The following is a 17,374-nucleotide window of genomic DNA, read 5'->3' as shown; positions in this document are numbered from 1 at the left end:
TGGGAGGGTGTAAAGAGGGATGCTTTAAATAGATTAGGTTGGAGGAGGAGCGTGCGTAGCTGTGTTGGCCTCAGGCGGATTGGTGCTGCAGTGAGTTATTAGTAGTAGCAGTAGTAGTAGTTTCTTCCGGGTTTGCTATGAGATCAGCATCGACTCTTGCCACGCCCCCAAGTGCGCCCAGTGATCCTTCTTTAGAGCTTTTAGTGGCCTATTACTAGCTTCATCTGACTCTATAAATTCACAGGAAGTCCTCCATGGGATTTTCTTTGTTCTCATTATTTCCTTTTTCAGGAGTTTTAACCCTTCTGATTAAGCGTCCTAGTCTTTGATAACTTCGAAGACCACACTGCCTTTCCATAACGAAAGTAAAACAGTTCAAAATAGGGATGAAACCTTTTTATGGACAGTGAACAGATATAAAATTTAACTGGATATTTCGAACACATATACAGTCTTCATCATCAGCAGTAAAACTCATGCTGATGATACTCATCATGCTCATCATACTGATATGTGTACCTTAGTATGATACACTCATCACACTGCTGATGATTAACACTGTATGTGTGTTCGAAATATCCAGCTAAATTTTATATCTGTTCACTGTCAGTAAAAAGGTTTCATCTCTATTTTGAACTGTTTTACTTTCGTCCTAGTCTTTGGGATTATTCGTTCGAAAAGCAGTTCCTAGCATTCTTTGGGTCAGTTTTCTTGTTTGATTTAATTCCGAAGTCCACCAGTTATTGGCTTGGTCCCCCTCTTCAACAAGTGTTGGAGAGGGGACCAAGCCAATTTTTTTTGGCTATATCTTGGCTATAGGTGTTCCAATTTGTTTTTCTTATATCACTAAGAAGTTTCCTTTGTTGATATATAGCTATATTGAATCTTATTATTCGATGGTCAGAGAATGACGGAAGATCAATCGCTCACATGCCAATCCTTTACCAGTCCCTCATATTGTGGAGAGAATTTTGTTAGATCCAAAACCTCTCTTCTTTCTCTTGTTATGAAAGTAAGACTCGAGCCCCAATCGCACCAAGCAAAGCTTTTCTCCGCCAGGTGATCCAGAAGCTTAACTCTCCTTCCATTTGTATTGGTACTTCCCCATAATGTGCAATTCGCACTTGTATCACATGACGCAATTAGAGGGATCTTCTCAGTTTCGCAGTATTCCACCAGTTCTATTACTTTCTCTGGTGTTGGTTTCTCATCATGTGGCATGTAAAATGAACTAAATACCACACGTTCATGGCCAATCAGATTTTTCAACATAACAGCTACTACATCCCTAGAACAGTATTTACACAGCTTCCAAGCATCAAAATTTTTTGAATGATAATACACGCTCTAGGAGCAGTTCTCACCTCGCTGTGCACATGGAGTTCAGCTCCTCTGAGCTTCTACATGATCTTTCTTCCAACGGTCTATGGATGCTGGACCATCTATATGAATGTCTGCATGTTTTCAAGCTCCCTCCCTGTATTATAAAGAGGCAGCTTGGCAGTGGTGCAGATTGTTCTGCCTCTCTAGCCTGTGTGGGCCATATGCTGGCATCATTTCAATTTAGCTAGAACTGGAAGAACCCAATCCGTCCTTTGCTGGGGTGGGCTCCACGGACTTCTTGCAGAGGGGATTGAGGAGCGTGTGTCCCTTCGTTCCAATAGGAAGTCGGATGTTCCGCTTCTCCACTTCAGTAACCAGGTCCGTGTCAATTGCCACCTGGATGTAGGTCTTTCTCTCAACGTGTATTGGTCACTTCAATTTTCTCTTTTGTGAGGAAACGATTGCAGGCCATCAACAGCCCCATCAGCTTTTCTGGTGACCCGAATCCCTAATAAAGAATTTCTTCTCAGAGGTGTGTTAGTGTGTCAGGAAGTCATGGCCTAAAAGATGAATTAATTTTTTTTAAGTTGACCAAGATCATTTCGACTGCCAATCTTTGGTCTACCATGCTATAGTCGCTTGCCATCTCCGACGCCTCGTATCGGAGTCAATAGCTATCCCTTTTACCCTTTGCATACCCTTGTAATTGTTCTGTATGATCGAAGACACAAAAAGGGTCCCTGATCCCTCTGAATTTTCTCTCCTAAATAACAATTCTCCTAAGGCGAGGGCAACATAATCCTGTTACAACCCGTTCACAACCTTCTTAATCTATGATGCCATCCTCTCATCCTGGTACATCACTTTTATAATGTCCCCCTCCAATCTCGTGGAGGTGACATAAGGACTGAATTCTAGATTGCCTTCCATTATTTTGGCCTCAACAGCTTACATCAGTAGGGTGAAATCCTTTTCTTGGAGTTGTCAGTCGCTCTTGCTTACCCTTACTGGTATCAATTTGGCTACTTCAGCAAAGCCCCTCTTTTTTCTTAATGCCCTACGAGCCTCTTTCCTGGTTTCACCCTGGGGGAGCTGCTTCCTCTCCCTCTGGTCGGGTTTCTCTCTGCCCCCGGGGTTTTTCCCAGCACTCATCGTTTGATTTTTATTCAAAGTTATTAGGATGGGAATGGCCCCGGGGGATGACGCCAGTCCGAAGATACGCATGGCTTAGATGCAGGAGGGAGCATCTGACTTTCGTCCAAAACGCATACGGCCCTCCACGCTATTCATATCTCTACCCTCCGCCTCCGGTTCTCTGTCACCCTTAGCCATTCCTGGCTCTCGGCTTAGGATTCTCTCTGTTGCCCTCCGTTGTTTCTAGTTGCCAGGCTTATGATTGTCTCCGTCACCATACTCTGTCCCTGGGTCCGGACTTGGGATTTCACCTTGAAGTTTCTGGGGCTTCGTCACCAGTCCCAGCCCACGCACACCCTGAGACCAGGACGCCCTTCCCCACCACCGCTAAAAGCCTGGTACAGTCAGGGCACCAGAAGAAGATAGTAACCATTACTCCCAACTTAATACCCTACGCCATTCCTAAAATATTACAGCTGCGCCTTTTTGGTAACCTGTGTTTACATAGTGCATTTTGATTTAGTTCAAAATTCTCATCAGCATTTCTTGAAAGTTTCAATTTAGTACCTTTAGCCTTCCTGAGATACTGTAGATACACCCTTTTGATAACCTGGATGCACTTAGTGTCTTTATGTTTAGATCAACCTACCCGTCAATATACCCTGATGGTTAGAGAATTTAACGACTGAAAATATAGTGAAAAATGGGTATAATATGTTAAACAAATCAGTGTACAAAACCCCAAAAAAAGCAACAAACTTTAAATAATAAAGAAATCCGTATATTTTGACTCCACGTCTGGAAGCCTTTATCAATGGAAAAAAATGAATTAGGCCAATTAAACAAAACGTGTAAAGGAGAGGAAAAGAAAAGAAAAATGCTTCATATGTATCTAATTATTTACCCTGATGGTATTAGTGGAGGAAAAATAATAACAAACTGAAGCAATTTTGCTCTGTACTTAGATAATGCTACTGCGTTCCATATTATCTACAGATATGTAAGCTTTATAAGATTAAGAATAAAAACGTGAGGTGGTCATAGCATATTTCATAATTGTTTAAGAACTAGTTGTCATGTCATGACAGCCTCGTATTTTCATTTTAGTCAAACTTCGTTGCATTTCTGTGAAATATGGGGAAGTTGTGCTAGTCTTCAGTTTTTGGGATTTGACGTGCACAATTCTTCCCTCCAGAAATGGCGACGATCAAACTTATTTAAGTTGTAAATGAGCACAACAAAAAGAAAGAAGAAAAAAATGCACATGCAAATCATTTGTTTAAAGAATTTTCAATATTGACTTTAAAAAAAAAGGCATCCCTTATTGACTTTAGAGTATAAATATATTAACATAGGAATTGTGATTTTCCAATAGGAAAAATTTTGCCTTTGAAGCCTCTAAACTTGTGAAATTCGATTTGTGTATTTTCCGAATGTACGCAAAAGCCAGAAATTAATTGGAAAAAACTTATGTGGAGGCACTTTTGTGGTACCTTCATTGATTTTAGTTGCGATATCCTTAATACTTGCCTGTCGTTTTCTAAGAAAATTTAGGACACCCTCTTCTGTCGGTCGTTTTAAAATTAAAATAAAATTTTCGATAAGATGGACTCACGCATAGAATTATAAAAACTGTGTACCTTGAAATGTCAAAGAGACTATTTAGCATTTGTAAAAGGAATCACGTCAAGTACGTCAGGGAAGTCTGAGTAATGCGCTTTGAAGTAGTTAGTTCCCAAGAAAGGAGACTATTTTAATCACCAGTTCTAATACTATATTTATTAAAGGATCTCTCAGTAGGCCTCTAAAAGTAAGATCACCCCATTTGTTTGTATTCTGGTGGTTTTATTAAGATTTGATTGCTTCAATGTCAATGCAGTAATGTGTACTAGAAATAAGTGACGTGTCTATCATGTGCTAATTTTATTTCGTTGCCAATTCCTATAGAAAAGATGGTCATGGAAACACGGGAAGGGTTCCATTATGTTTGTAATGGAAAGTTCCAGTGTCATTTTTAAGAATTGGAAAATATAGGGGGCAACAAGCTGCCCTCATGGACCCTTTTCCCCCTCAGATCTCCCATAGCTTCTGATGGCATCAGATTAAGCGGTTTCACTCATAAGGATCAAAAGGTCCAAAAAATATGCATTTAAGAGGGGAGATATGACCCACGAAGCCCCAAGGGCAAAAGCCACAAATTATGTAATTGGCTTCTTCTTCATAGACAGTGGGAAAGTTGGACGGGACCTATCTTTTTAAAACTTGAATTACGAAAGGAATTCAAATATATATAGTTAAAGGTAAAGGTTGGGCCCATGGGCCCCTGAACAATCCAATTCTCCTCACTTTCCACCGCCAACTCTTAAACACAAAAGTTTATGCTAAAAAGAAGCGTTTTTGCTTATATGATTTCACCGACTGAATCATTGGGCTCATCTTAGGCAAAATCTGACACCGTGTTGCGACCTGCATGATCCATTCCAACACTGTAGGTGGCACTGGTGGAACAGGATCTTGACCCCTCCAGCTCCCTTCCCTCATCATTGTCGAAGTTTCAGCAGAAACGTTGATGCGTTGCAGATTGTTTTTACTGAAATTATTGAAGTATATTTAACCGTCATAACTGAAGAACAAATTGGCTGGTGGTCCCTCAAATACTGCTTAACCTACCACTCCATTGTCAAATTTTAGTAGAAAGGTGGGTTTGTTGTACCTTGTTTGAACCAAAACCAAGCAAGAATTTCGAATGGATCTGATCAGAAAAACAAGTAACCCTTGGCTTCACCAACACCACCCTTACTTCCACTTTTTTAACAGCAAGGTACGCTTTTGCCACCTTTCTTGATTCGGAATCATATAAGGATCTTAAATATGTATGATTTTAGGGGCAAGCGGGACCCTGTCCCCTCCAACACCACCTTCCGCTGTCAATATTTTAGTAGAAAACCAGGTAGGTTTTATTTCTCCGATGGGCTTGAAAGTTATGGGCCAAGCGCTGTGGACGAATGGGGCATGAGAACAAGAATATTTGGAGGAGTATACCCCCTCTTTCACCTTTGCAAGAAATTTCTAAGACCCTCCTGGAACATATGGGGTGATAAACCTTGGGATAAGGGGACGATTTTCCTTAATGCCACTTTACAAAATACTAGGTCCGCTCGAAGTTTTGTTTGCACATTGTGTCATTCAAGGAAGCTTTCTTCAAATTCTGTTGATCGCTATCTCTTGTCACTTGAGGTGCTAGCTGGTTTCTCAGTTTCAAAAGCCACATATTTTTGAACTGTGAAAATTTCAAGCGTGTCTGTTCCTAGAGTGTAAAGGTCGTCGGTAAATATTTCCCGGAGAAATTCATCTTGCTGTAGATGCTAGGTTACAAAATACGAGGTGAATTCCAATATCTCTCATCTTTTTGTTACACTTCCGGCAAGATACCACAGAAGTAAAATCTTATTTGATGAATTTAATTTCTTTTAAATTGACCAAGATCATTTCGAGTGCCAACCTTTGGTCTACCATGCTATAGTCGCTTGCCATCTCCAACGCCTCGTATCGGGGTCAATAGCTATCCCTTTTACCCTTTGCATACCCTTGTAATTGTTTTATATGATCGGGGGCACAAAAAGGGTGCCTGATCCCTCTGAATTTTCTCTCCTCAGTGCTACCAGAACCATTTATTTAATGATATCTCTCCAGTAGTTAGATTTCTTGTTTTTTTAAACTTGTTTTTGTTAAAATAGGGACGAAAATTTAAAGCTTTTGTTAAACTGGGTTTTATGTTTCCTGGACGAGGTAAAATATTAAAGAAATCCTTTAGGTTTGTTTCTTTGCCATCAGTTATTTTGCAAACTTGTAGTGATCAATCCCCTTACACTTTTGAAATGGTATGTACCGAGAACAGTTTTGCTTTAAGAAAATAGATGACCCGTTCCTTAAAGAGGGTCTCGAAAAAAACTAATTTGCTTAACCCAAACTTTATTCTTTATTAACTACACTTTGAATACCGTATGCAAGTCGTCCACATCTAACACGACTTGAACTAGTATACCATCGCAAAACCTTTATCAGAGGCAACACTATAGCGTCTTCTGTTATAAACAGTCGAAAGTCTTTAATTTATTTTATTTTTTTTCCCAAGAAGCAATTCGTATGAAAAAGACAGTTGTATAAACTTTGAAGGGGGAGTTTGATCGGAAATGGAGAGTTCAATGTTATTTTTAATAGTAAAAAGTGATCGAGGGGCAATTCGACTCCTTTTCAAGCACTTTTTTCCTCAAATGCATCCGATCAAATTTTAATATAACTATTTAGTTCAAAATAGTCCAAACGTCAAGTTATTATATTTCCGGGTTTGAGCTCCGCCCCCTCATACACACACGCACACAGTCTGGGACAAAGATTGTAAGTTATGCGAGCTGCCAATTTAACCAATGGGGCTTATAGACAAAATAAAAATTAAAAAAAGTACATTCTTAAAACATCTACATCCATTTTTGGATGCCGAGAGCCACAATATTTACATTTTGAATAGAAATACTCAGAGTGGTCTCAGATACGATCTTATCCAGAATCAATCAATGAAAATAATCAAATACTCTCCTGCTCCTAGTCCAAGGGGATACCACCCCATCACAAAAAAATAAAAGATGAAGGGAAAATAAAAATAAAGAATAAAAAAGACAAAAAAATATTCTATTTTAATGCTAATAAATGATCTTTTTTCTTAATGACGCAAGAGTGCTCCTCCTCTCAGCTCTTCTCGGGTTTGATTCTATGTCTTTGCTGCTTTTTTTGCTGCTGTATGTACATGCTGTATTCGGAGCAAAATTTGATCGTTAGTTGGGGTGATGGGTATGTGCAGGCTTGAAGATGAGTGTTTATGCTGATTATGCTGGTCAGAGGTGCGTTGAAATAATGTCTTAAGTGAATATCGCAGCTCAGCAACTAAAAATTTAAACACAAAAGTCAAAAAGCTTAGTAGATGCAGTGACTCCAATTACAAGTGCTCCAAGTCAAAAAGCTTAGTAGATGCAGTGACTCCAATTACAAGTGCTCCTTATTTTCTGAATTAAAATCAGAGATGTATTTGTTGGTCAAATTCACATTCCAGAAATAAGATTTAAAAGTCGATTATCAGATCATTTCACAATACTTTAATTGGGTCTTTATAATTGTGTTGTGCAGGAGAACTAGTGGTATCTGCGGCAAGACGTTCTTGCGTTTCTAATTACTTTCTTATTAAAATTCTGGGATCTTCACTGCTTGACTGCTTGACCAAGCTTCACTGCTTGGATATGATGAACAGCAAGTTTTCACAAAGGAGGATCCCTACGTATTTTGCAAAGCACTTTTTTGGTCGACTGAACAGACCTCTGGATATTTGGATATCATGTATCTCTGAAAGAATACCCCTGACCCGGAAAAATCGTAAAACGCAAGATTTTTCAACTTTAATATCAAGTTGGTTAGCATCCATTAAGAAATATACCTCCTCCAGAACATCCCTCAGTTTGGACATGATCACTGTCTTATCTGTTTCACTTTTTGAAAGGATAAATTTATTAAGTAAGAGGGTCTATGATTGAAGGGACAACTGTTTTTAGTACTTTGGTGTGTAATCGGTTGAACCCAGGGGCCGAATCGCCTCTTAGATCTTGCTCGATTAACAGAACTTCAGAAGAAGAGACAAGTGCGACTGCAATTGAGTCAGTGCATACTGGATTGACGTAATCTTTAAAACTCACAGCAGGATTTCCGACAAAATCTACTGTCTTATTGCCGACATCCGTAAAAAAGGCTCCCAAAGCATTTGTAACACTGTCTGGTCCCATTAGAATTTTCCTATTTACAATTAGTTTCAATTAGAGTGCAGGTGGAGAAGGAGTCAGTATGGAGTAAACAACCTTCCTTACTTTTCGAGAGCTCTTTTCACTTTCAACTATTTTCCTGTAAATTTTATCTTACTTAGCTGTACGTAAAACTACTCGAAGGCATCTGTTGCATTTCCAATATTTCTCTAGCGTCGCCTTGCCGGTATAATTTATGTAATTAATCCATAGCTTATGTTTCTTATTTGTACACTGGAGCAGTATGTGACTTACCCACGGGCTGATGGGTCGATTTTTTCCTCCATTCTTTCTTGTAAGCTTTTCGCAACAACAATCCGTATATTTCTCACGAGAATGTTATGTAAATTTTCAAATCTCGTATTGACATCATCTTTGTTAATAACACCTTTCTAAGTTCTCATTGTTAACACATAAGGTTTTTTTTTTAATTGGAAAAAGAGGGCATATTGATATCTAAAAATGATTAGAACCTTAGGGTTAAACTTAAGGAAATGTTGAAAGGGATGCTCAACACAATTAAAACCAACAATATGCTTGCTGGTTGTCAAAAGGGAATATCAATAATTTTTAAGGAACGGCTGAGGGTATTAAGTTCAAACTTTCAAGGTATGTTGAGGGGATATTAAAGAGTGATCGAAGGGGAACCCACCCCTTTCCCTATTTGGGGTTCTTAGGTGCTTCCTCTCCTCAACACTGATCGAAAATTTTAAATTGTCATTTGCTTTAAACTAGTCAAAAGGTCTAATAACTATACCTCCAGAGGATGTCATGCCCCCACAGCCGACAGGGCAAGGAATGTAAATGATGTTATTTGTTAATCTTTTCCATCTGGGATGTATCATTGAGATAGGGGAGAATGCTGGATCTGGTGTGTGCCAGAAAAGGCTAAGGGTATTACGGTAAAATATCCGGAAATGTTGAAGTGTATGTTGGAGCTAAATCAAAAGACATTATCTGCATACAAGTTATCTAAAAGGTGTATCTGTAATATTTCAGAAAAGGTATATTTACCTAACTGTAAACTTTCAGGGCAACTACTAATGCAACTTCAACTGTTAATGCAACTGCACCTTTGACAACTTGCAGCTCTGACTGAAACTGCTTGCGATCGTGACTACTTTTAATTGTGATTACTTCCAGGAATTTCTGAGGGAGACACTGAACAAAACCAAAACATCCTAGGTGGGAAAACGTAATACAAGATTCCCTACTGTTTTTAGAAATTTCAAGGGGGATTTTGAACAAAATCAAAGTACACTGTTTGTATGCTACTACTACTACTACTACTACTACTACTACTAACTGCTCACCGCATCACCATGTCGCCTGAGGCTAACACCGTTACTCATGCTCCTCCTTCATCCCAGTAGATGCCTCCCTCTTTTAATCCTCCCATAAAGTTCTTATATCCCTGAAATATTTCCTTACGACATCTTCCTAATCAAACCGAGGACGACCTACCTTCAATTTAGCCCTAGACGGTTGGCCAAAAAGGACGATATTTGGCAATCTTTCATCCTTCATCCGTAGAACGTACCCTAGATATTTCAACATTATTCTTATTATAGCCCTAGAAAGCAGGTTTGAACCACACTTTCCGTACAGCCTACCGTTTAAAGCACGGTCAGTTAGTCGGGTACCCAAAACAATGCGTAGGCAATTTCTTTGGAAAACATCTAGCAAATCTTCCTCCGTTTCTTGGAGTTCCCATATTCTAGAACTATATTTGACCACCGTTATCACTGTAGCTTCCAATACTCCAATTCTGGTTTGCAGACGTCTCCTCCTACTTTTCCGAACATTTTTCACCTGTGGAAAAATACCATGAGCCTTGAGTATTCTACTTCTAACATCTTCACTGCCCTCAACGTCTTTATTAATAATACTGCCAAGGTAAGTGAAGCTATCAACTTCCAGGATCTTTTCGTTACCCAACGCAACCTTTTCATATTGGCTGATTCCTAGCCTTAGGGACATAGAGTTCTTAAAATTAATTTTCAAACATATTCTGGTAACCTGAACTCACCAAACCGCTAAAATTTCATTTATTTTGCTTACACTATCATATAGGATGCTAAAATCTTCAGCATAATCTAGTCGAAGAAAGTTTTAGTTCCCCATTGGATTTCATTTTCTCGCTTTGCCTTCTTATGACAAAGTGAATCAAAATGATCTACACTAATACGAAACAAATACGATCCATACAACCCCTGAGTTCATATGAAACCAGCTACTAACCTCATTTCCTGCCTTAATCACAGCAGTGTCATCCTCGTACCTAGTGGTAATTGCTTTAATGTATTTGTCTCGTACACCATACAAGGATAAAACCTTCGCTAAAGCTCTTCTACCAGCTCAATCAAACGCTTGTTCATAGTCTATAAAACTGAGGACTCGAGATGTATCAGGCTCTTCTCGATTATTAACCTTTCGGAAGTCGCTACCTGTCACAATAATAGTTGATTTGGGACCTGACGCTTCCCTAGCACCGGATAAATGGACCAATCCCAATTGTTAAAGTCCATTCGAGACCTTATATGCTTACCTTTTTTCAAATCATTTAATAAGTTATCAGTTTAAATTTTTAACAGGAATGCATCAGTGTCTCCATAATACACTTGAACTTCCATCTCCCTCGGCCATTGGAGCTTTCACACATTGTAAAAGAATGAAAACATGAGTTTCTTGGAGATTTCTGTAATTGACCTACCAGCAGCAATATTTTTATTTAAAATGACTTTTTTTTTCGTATACGAAAGGACCATATTGGACTCTATGATTGTGAATAATGTGAATGTAGGATTGGCTGTGATTCCAGCACATTCTTTTGGCTTGATTATAACGTCACATCGATTTCTATTGCGTACACCCTCACACATTTTACCGAAGACTGAATTTAAAATGAGCTTATAGATTTCTGTTTAAACCTTGTTTTCGCTTCTGGGCATTTATTGATAAAAATGTCAATAAGAGTTTTCATATATGGTTGTTGGTCAAACCTAGAGGGCTGTATGAATCTTTGTGACCTTGAAACCGTTGTCTAACATCCGTTTCAAAAGAACATGATAAACAACAATATTCTGTTTCGGATCAAGGTTGCCAATAGGTTTTGGTTTTGAAGGTGTCTAGTGCATATACCCATCCTCGAGCATAGAAATATTACGTGGATTGAAAGAGTCCTTAGTCACTGGTCTATTTATGAACGAAGAAACAAACTCCTTTACCGAGTCATGAATTCCCAAAGGTATTTTGTCCTCAGTTTAAAAAAAAACATCCTTGTGGTCCATTCTTCTCAATGTTGGCAATGGAGGGAAAATTTGAAGCACAAGGATTGTCTAGCCATTTTGATTTACCACACGTTAAATAGTAGTGAGACATTAACGACAGATAAAGGGAATTTTTATCCAGAAAATCTAAATTCGACTTTTCACCGGAGCCTTGTCCTGTCAGATGAGTTTCCAAGATATGATCCTCGTGGCAAATATATTTTTCCCTCATCAAGCTCTCTACAAATAGATGCTGATCCACATCGGTGATAAGACATATTTCTCCTTTACTGACTTTTAGAATTCAATCCATCACCAGATGAGGAATGGAAAAATGATAACCCTAATCCAACCCAAATTCCTGATAGATTTTGTCTGTGTTTTTGCAGACAATATCCAATAACATCACTCGTCAAGTACATTTTGCAATAATCCTCTTCATTTTTACTCCCTACCTTTGCTCAAGCTTTTTTTTTATAGCAAATTCATAGTCAGCAGTAGTATATTGACGACCGTGAAGTGAATAATAAAACGCTTCGATCGGTGGCAAGTTCTCCTTGCGCAGCCTCGAGGTGGAGTAGTATTGTTTATACGGGTATATGCCTCTTATACGTTAATAAGTCATAATGTAATCACCTGGAAAGCACTGTGTAAGGAGGGGGTAACTGCTAAAATCGTCGCCTTTCTGTGCTTGAATCATTTGACTTTGGGATTAGGGGAAAAAACTAATGGAATATATAAAACGGAATTTATTCACGCACGTGTGACAATTATCTATTGTTTTCCATAGGAGATCTAAGACTAGCAGATTTTCAGATGAATTGAGTATGATATTATAAGAAAGAGAACCATCTACCCTTGCCCCATCTACAGCTTCACCTTTCTGCTAACGTGCCAACGCTGGTAAAATGAATTTCAAATCATAATTGGAATTGTGTAAATAAACAGATTGTCTAATATTTAAATTATGTGATTTGTGTGCCACCCCCGAAAGTTACTCCCTTCTGATAAAATTGGACTGCTTAAATGGTCATGGTCGAGAACTGACATCCCTCCCTCACTACCCTCAACAAGTTTCTTCTTACATAGCCAACACATATCTTTATTTTAATGGTCAACTTGTCCTATGGTGATAGATTTATTGGATAATTTACTTTGCGCAACCGTGAAATTGACTCATATGCTGTTTTAATAAGTGCAGCCATGGTTGTGCGTATACAATCTTCTCCACCCAATGTCTCAACTACCTCTATCAGTTGCATGGTATTACACGACTCTCTTTGGGCATGACCCTAAGAGACTGCAATGGCATATGTTCTTTGAGATAATTTGATGGACCTTCCAAACTCAGCTCAAAAACATAAATATTGCACAAAGCAGTATCGGCAAGGTAAAATCGGGCAATACAGGGGGTGAGCTGGCACCACTTTGTTTTGGTTCCCCCATATCACTCTATGGTGGAGGTGTCTTTTCCTCTAGCACCCTCTCGACCTCACTAGTTGGCACTTGTTCTAATAGAATGTCCGAAAATTCTGCATCGAGGCCGAGATCCCTCATGAAACTATCTACATCAAAATTGGGGAAAGTATACTAATAGGGCTCACACCCAAAACTATAATCACCCTCAAGTTCACTTTCCCCTCCGACCATACATAGATTTCAGTGAAATTCTTATTCGTGAATTCTTATTAGTGAAAGCTTATACAAACACTCTTGGTTTCATCCTGTGAAAGAATTTCTGTTAGGCTGAAAAGATAATATTAGTCTGAAAATGAGTTGGACACTTGCTTCTACTTAAGAGTGAGCGTTTGACCTTGAAGGACACTAGTACCTAAAGGTTGTTTCGACCGTAGATGGGCAATGTGAATCTTTGGATGTATTCAGACCACAATACGAGTTAAGAGTGTAACGACAATACAGAGACTTCCAAAGTGACGCTTCAGATCTATAAACTCCACATTACTAGTTAAGAATTTAATGGCCACAAATTACCAGACAAATGTAGGTAGAGTGTGCCTTCTTTCGGTTTCATGTATTATAACGTTGGAAAGTTTCTTATTGTTTTAAAAAGTAAAGTTTTGAGAAAGAGTTAAACTTTAGCGTAAAGAGCGTTGAGGGGTGATAACCCCTTTCATATTTGGAATATATCTGTTCATTTTAAGTTTTAATGTCACTCTTTACTTTCAGTTGAAAAAACTTCTTTTTTTTATTTAATTTCTGATCGTGTTTTAGTTAATGCATGTTTTGATTTTCGTTCCTCGTACATGAATAATTCAAGCAAATTTTGCATATAATTTTTTTTGGCTAAATGGTTTTCTGATAGTTTCGATCGGACTATTTTGATAAAAATGGGGTGGGGAAGGAGGCTTAGCTGCCCTTCAATTTTTGGTTGCTTAAAAAGACAACTAGAACTTCTTATTTTTTTACTTACGTTTTTATTAGTAACAAATATACGTAACTTACAAGTTAACTTGCGTTGCGAACTTCTATGTTTTTAAATTTTTGTAACGTATACGAGGGGGTTCGCCCCTTGTCAATACCTTGCTCTTTACACTAAGGCTTGAATGTTGTCTCAATTCCTTAAGAATGACCCGTTAATGACAAAGGCCGTACAATAAATAGTTGAAATTACTAAAAATGCTTTAGAGTAAATAGCGAGGTACTGAGGAGGAGACGAGCCCTCTTAAATGCGTAATAATTTATGTTCGTTTTAAGTTTTAATGCTGCTCCATACTTCCAGTTGAAAAAAAACTTTTTTTAATTATTTTATCTTTTTTGTTTAAACTACGCTAGAAAATCCTGCACACTCTTCTTGGATTATCTTCCCTCATAATAAATTGCTCCATGGAAAGATCCTCCCACGTAACCTCCTCCCTCCGACCCTCCTCGCCCCACTGCGAAAAATTGCCCCTGAAAACGTCTTCACAATTCCCAAGAACCATTCCTAGATGTAAACAATGGTCAGAGTTTGTAAATTGCAGCCCCTCCCTTGGGGACCTGCAATTGGGAGGACTGTGTTGAGGAGGGGGGTAACCCCTTTCATATACGGAATAATTTCTGTTCGTCTTAAGTTTTAATGTCACTCCTTACTTTCAGTTAAAAATACTTGTTTTCTTATTTAATTTTCTGAAAGGAAAGTCATATTCTTAGCTATTTCACTGGGGTCTCCCCTCATTCTATAATGAGGGACTCTGATATTTTCCCTCGTTATTAAGTTGAAAAAAAGAAACCCATTATTAATCTTGGAATTAGGATCCTCAAGTCTCCTTCTTAGACGCAACAATAAAACACGTCTCAACAGTAGAATACAGGATCTTAAAAAACACCTTCTTTTCGAAGCAATACTAATAGCTAAAAGTATGGTGAAAGGTCCATTTCCCTTAGGATCGAGGGATTCCTCAAAACTATTGGACTGGGAGGGCCATTTTATTAACCTAAAAGGAATTCGTCACTTTTTAAAGATGATAGCAGGAGATAGCATTAATATTCTTAATAGTTCACATACAGGTTTAGTTTTTAGCGAAAGACCCTTCAAAGCTTGAAAACAATGGTTTACCTTTAGGATGGGGTAATACCTTTAGACCCTTTCTCAGAGCTGGTGAAAGAGACCCCTCATGGTAAACTATAAAGAATATACATTAATTAGAAAAAAAGTGGTAAGTTTTTTGAGAAATATCACTAAATTTTACTTATATTAAGACCAACAGCTCCATCTTGCATGTTGGGAGTGGAAGACTTAGCATCTTCACTATTGGGATGGGGTTGTATAGAATGCACCGCAGCTTTATTGTCAGACGCCGGTGGGCCAGAGGGGGTTAATCATGCCCTTGCATGGGGGCATAGAAGGTTTGGCATAGACAATGACTGAATGTCTTGAGTCGACAGCATTCTCTCTTTTTTTTAGGTGGACCGCGGAAGGACCTGTTTCTTCGCTTTGCAGAGCATTTGCACCGCAGACCTTTGCCCTTTTTAGAGGGGGAGGGGTATTGATCCAAATTCCCGTTAAATAAAAATAAAATTTCAGTTTTTTATGTAGTGTAAAACTACGTCTTATTTCAAAGAAGCGTCACTTAAATTTAGCTCACCCCTATTGCACCCCTACCCCATCTGTATGGATGCTAGAAAACCATAGTTTTCACGCTCTTGCGATGATAAAGAAAAACATTTTCCAAAAAATTAGTTTATAAAGAAAAGTAAAGAATTCAAGTAGCCAAAAATAGAGTCAAATAATCTACCTAAATGTTTATTTTTTATTCTTCAATTAATTTTTTTTTACTTTTTTTCTTGCTATAATATAGATGCAAATTCTTTGTACAATGTCGTTTAAATGTAGACTTTAAAAGCACTCCACTTCTTTATCATTATCAGAAGCCCTCCCTCTTCAACCTAAATCGTCATGTAAGTATTTGAGTTTAGATGTGGGTTTCACGACAATAAAGAAAAGCTTTAAAAAAAAAATTCACATTATTTACCTGTCTGAGAGTTTTAGTGCTTTCAATTCAAGGCTAAGAATTTGAAATTCAAGCCACAATTGGGAACACAGGGTTTCACGCTCTTTTATTTAAAGGGCGATAAAATAGGTTTGGTACGCGCCTCAAAATACCTTCTCAGGGTGTATGTCACCCAGTAGATTCGTATCATTTTCCTAACCTAACCAATTTCCAAGATATCAAAAAGTAGCTAAACTAGAATTTTGCGAGAAATGTGTATTATGGAGTGTGCTAGAGGTAAAAAGCTACAGAATCAGTAAACTTCAGGGTTACAACTAGGGGAGGAGGGGGCTCTCAAGCTATTCAATATTATTGCCGAAAAAGGCCACTTGTTTGCTTTTTTAGTATAGTAAAAAAAAATATTACCCACTCATATCATGGAGAAAAACATTTATGTAAGCGTTTAGCGCTAAAATTATGGATAACGTTTAACCATAACTCAACAATTTGTGATTCACATATAATGACATAGTGTTCAAATTTATTGGCTGGTAAAAATCTCTTTCCCGCAATTATCAACTGTTCAACTCAACTAAAACTTTTATGGGGGGAGGTGGTTTTTAGCTGCTAATTTAATATAGAAAGTTATAGTAGCTCAAGTTTAGATATACACAACTTATGTTTTCGGTGGGGGAGGGTATTGAAAGAGAGACTCACCAGTATATAAGCGGATCTCAAATCCGTTTTCAAATTTCTATAGGAATCCATTTTAGAATGATGTTATACGTTTAAGGTCTGATGTAACACTGATAAAATTTCCATTCTAATACCTGTTTTTATGCTCCCCCCCAGAGACAAATGGAATTACTCAGGTTTCCGTTAGTTTAGTAGTGGATGACGTTTCCGTTTTCCGGGAAATAACGGTATATCAACAAACCTTTGCTCAGAGGAAAGTCAATAGACTCTATAACGGTTCTCTCTACAGAAAATGGACGCTAGCACGCTAGTACGAAATGGTGCAAAAGTATAAATATATTGGGCCGATGCATAGACTATGCCATTACTTTGAAGGGGCCCTGAAGGTTTTTTCTTGGCCCTCATGGGTGTTTTTTAAAGAATCAGAGAGACTACGACATTATATTCTTAGAAATTCTGAAGTAAAGAAGCCCTGAAGGGTTTTATAGAATCAAAGAAAATAATGGTAACAAGTAAAGCCTGTCACGTAGGTGTGCTATACACGTGCTTTGTAGTATTGCGTCAAACCCAGGTGCGCGTAATAACGTCTTGTAGGGCTAATAGCTCCATTTGTACACCCCCTATCTTCCACTATGCCCTTACTTGAAAGGGGCCCTGAAGGTTTTGTCTTGGCCCTCGT

The 17,374-nt window shown here is 38.3% G+C and overlaps 1 protein-coding gene across 1 annotated transcript in view; it reads left to right on the top strand.

Annotated features, from left to right (window-relative positions):
• The first annotated feature begins 4,213 nt into the window (after positions 1-4,213).
• Positions 4,214-17,374, top strand: part of LOC136026425 (slowpoke-binding protein-like) — a 248,277-nt gene continuing 235,116 nt past the window's right edge. The window contains exon 1 of the mRNA XM_065703005.1: positions 4,214-4,267. The gene's annotated coding sequence lies outside the window, so the exon portion shown is untranslated. The remainder of the gene's footprint in view (positions 4,268-17,374) is intronic.

Source organism: Artemia franciscana, chromosome 4 (genome assembly GCF_032884065.1).
Source record: "Artemia franciscana chromosome 4, ASM3288406v1, whole genome shotgun sequence".
Taxonomy (NCBI): domain Eukaryota; kingdom Metazoa; phylum Arthropoda; class Branchiopoda; order Anostraca; family Artemiidae; genus Artemia; species Artemia franciscana.
This window is presented reverse-complemented; position numbering and strand designations above follow the sequence as displayed.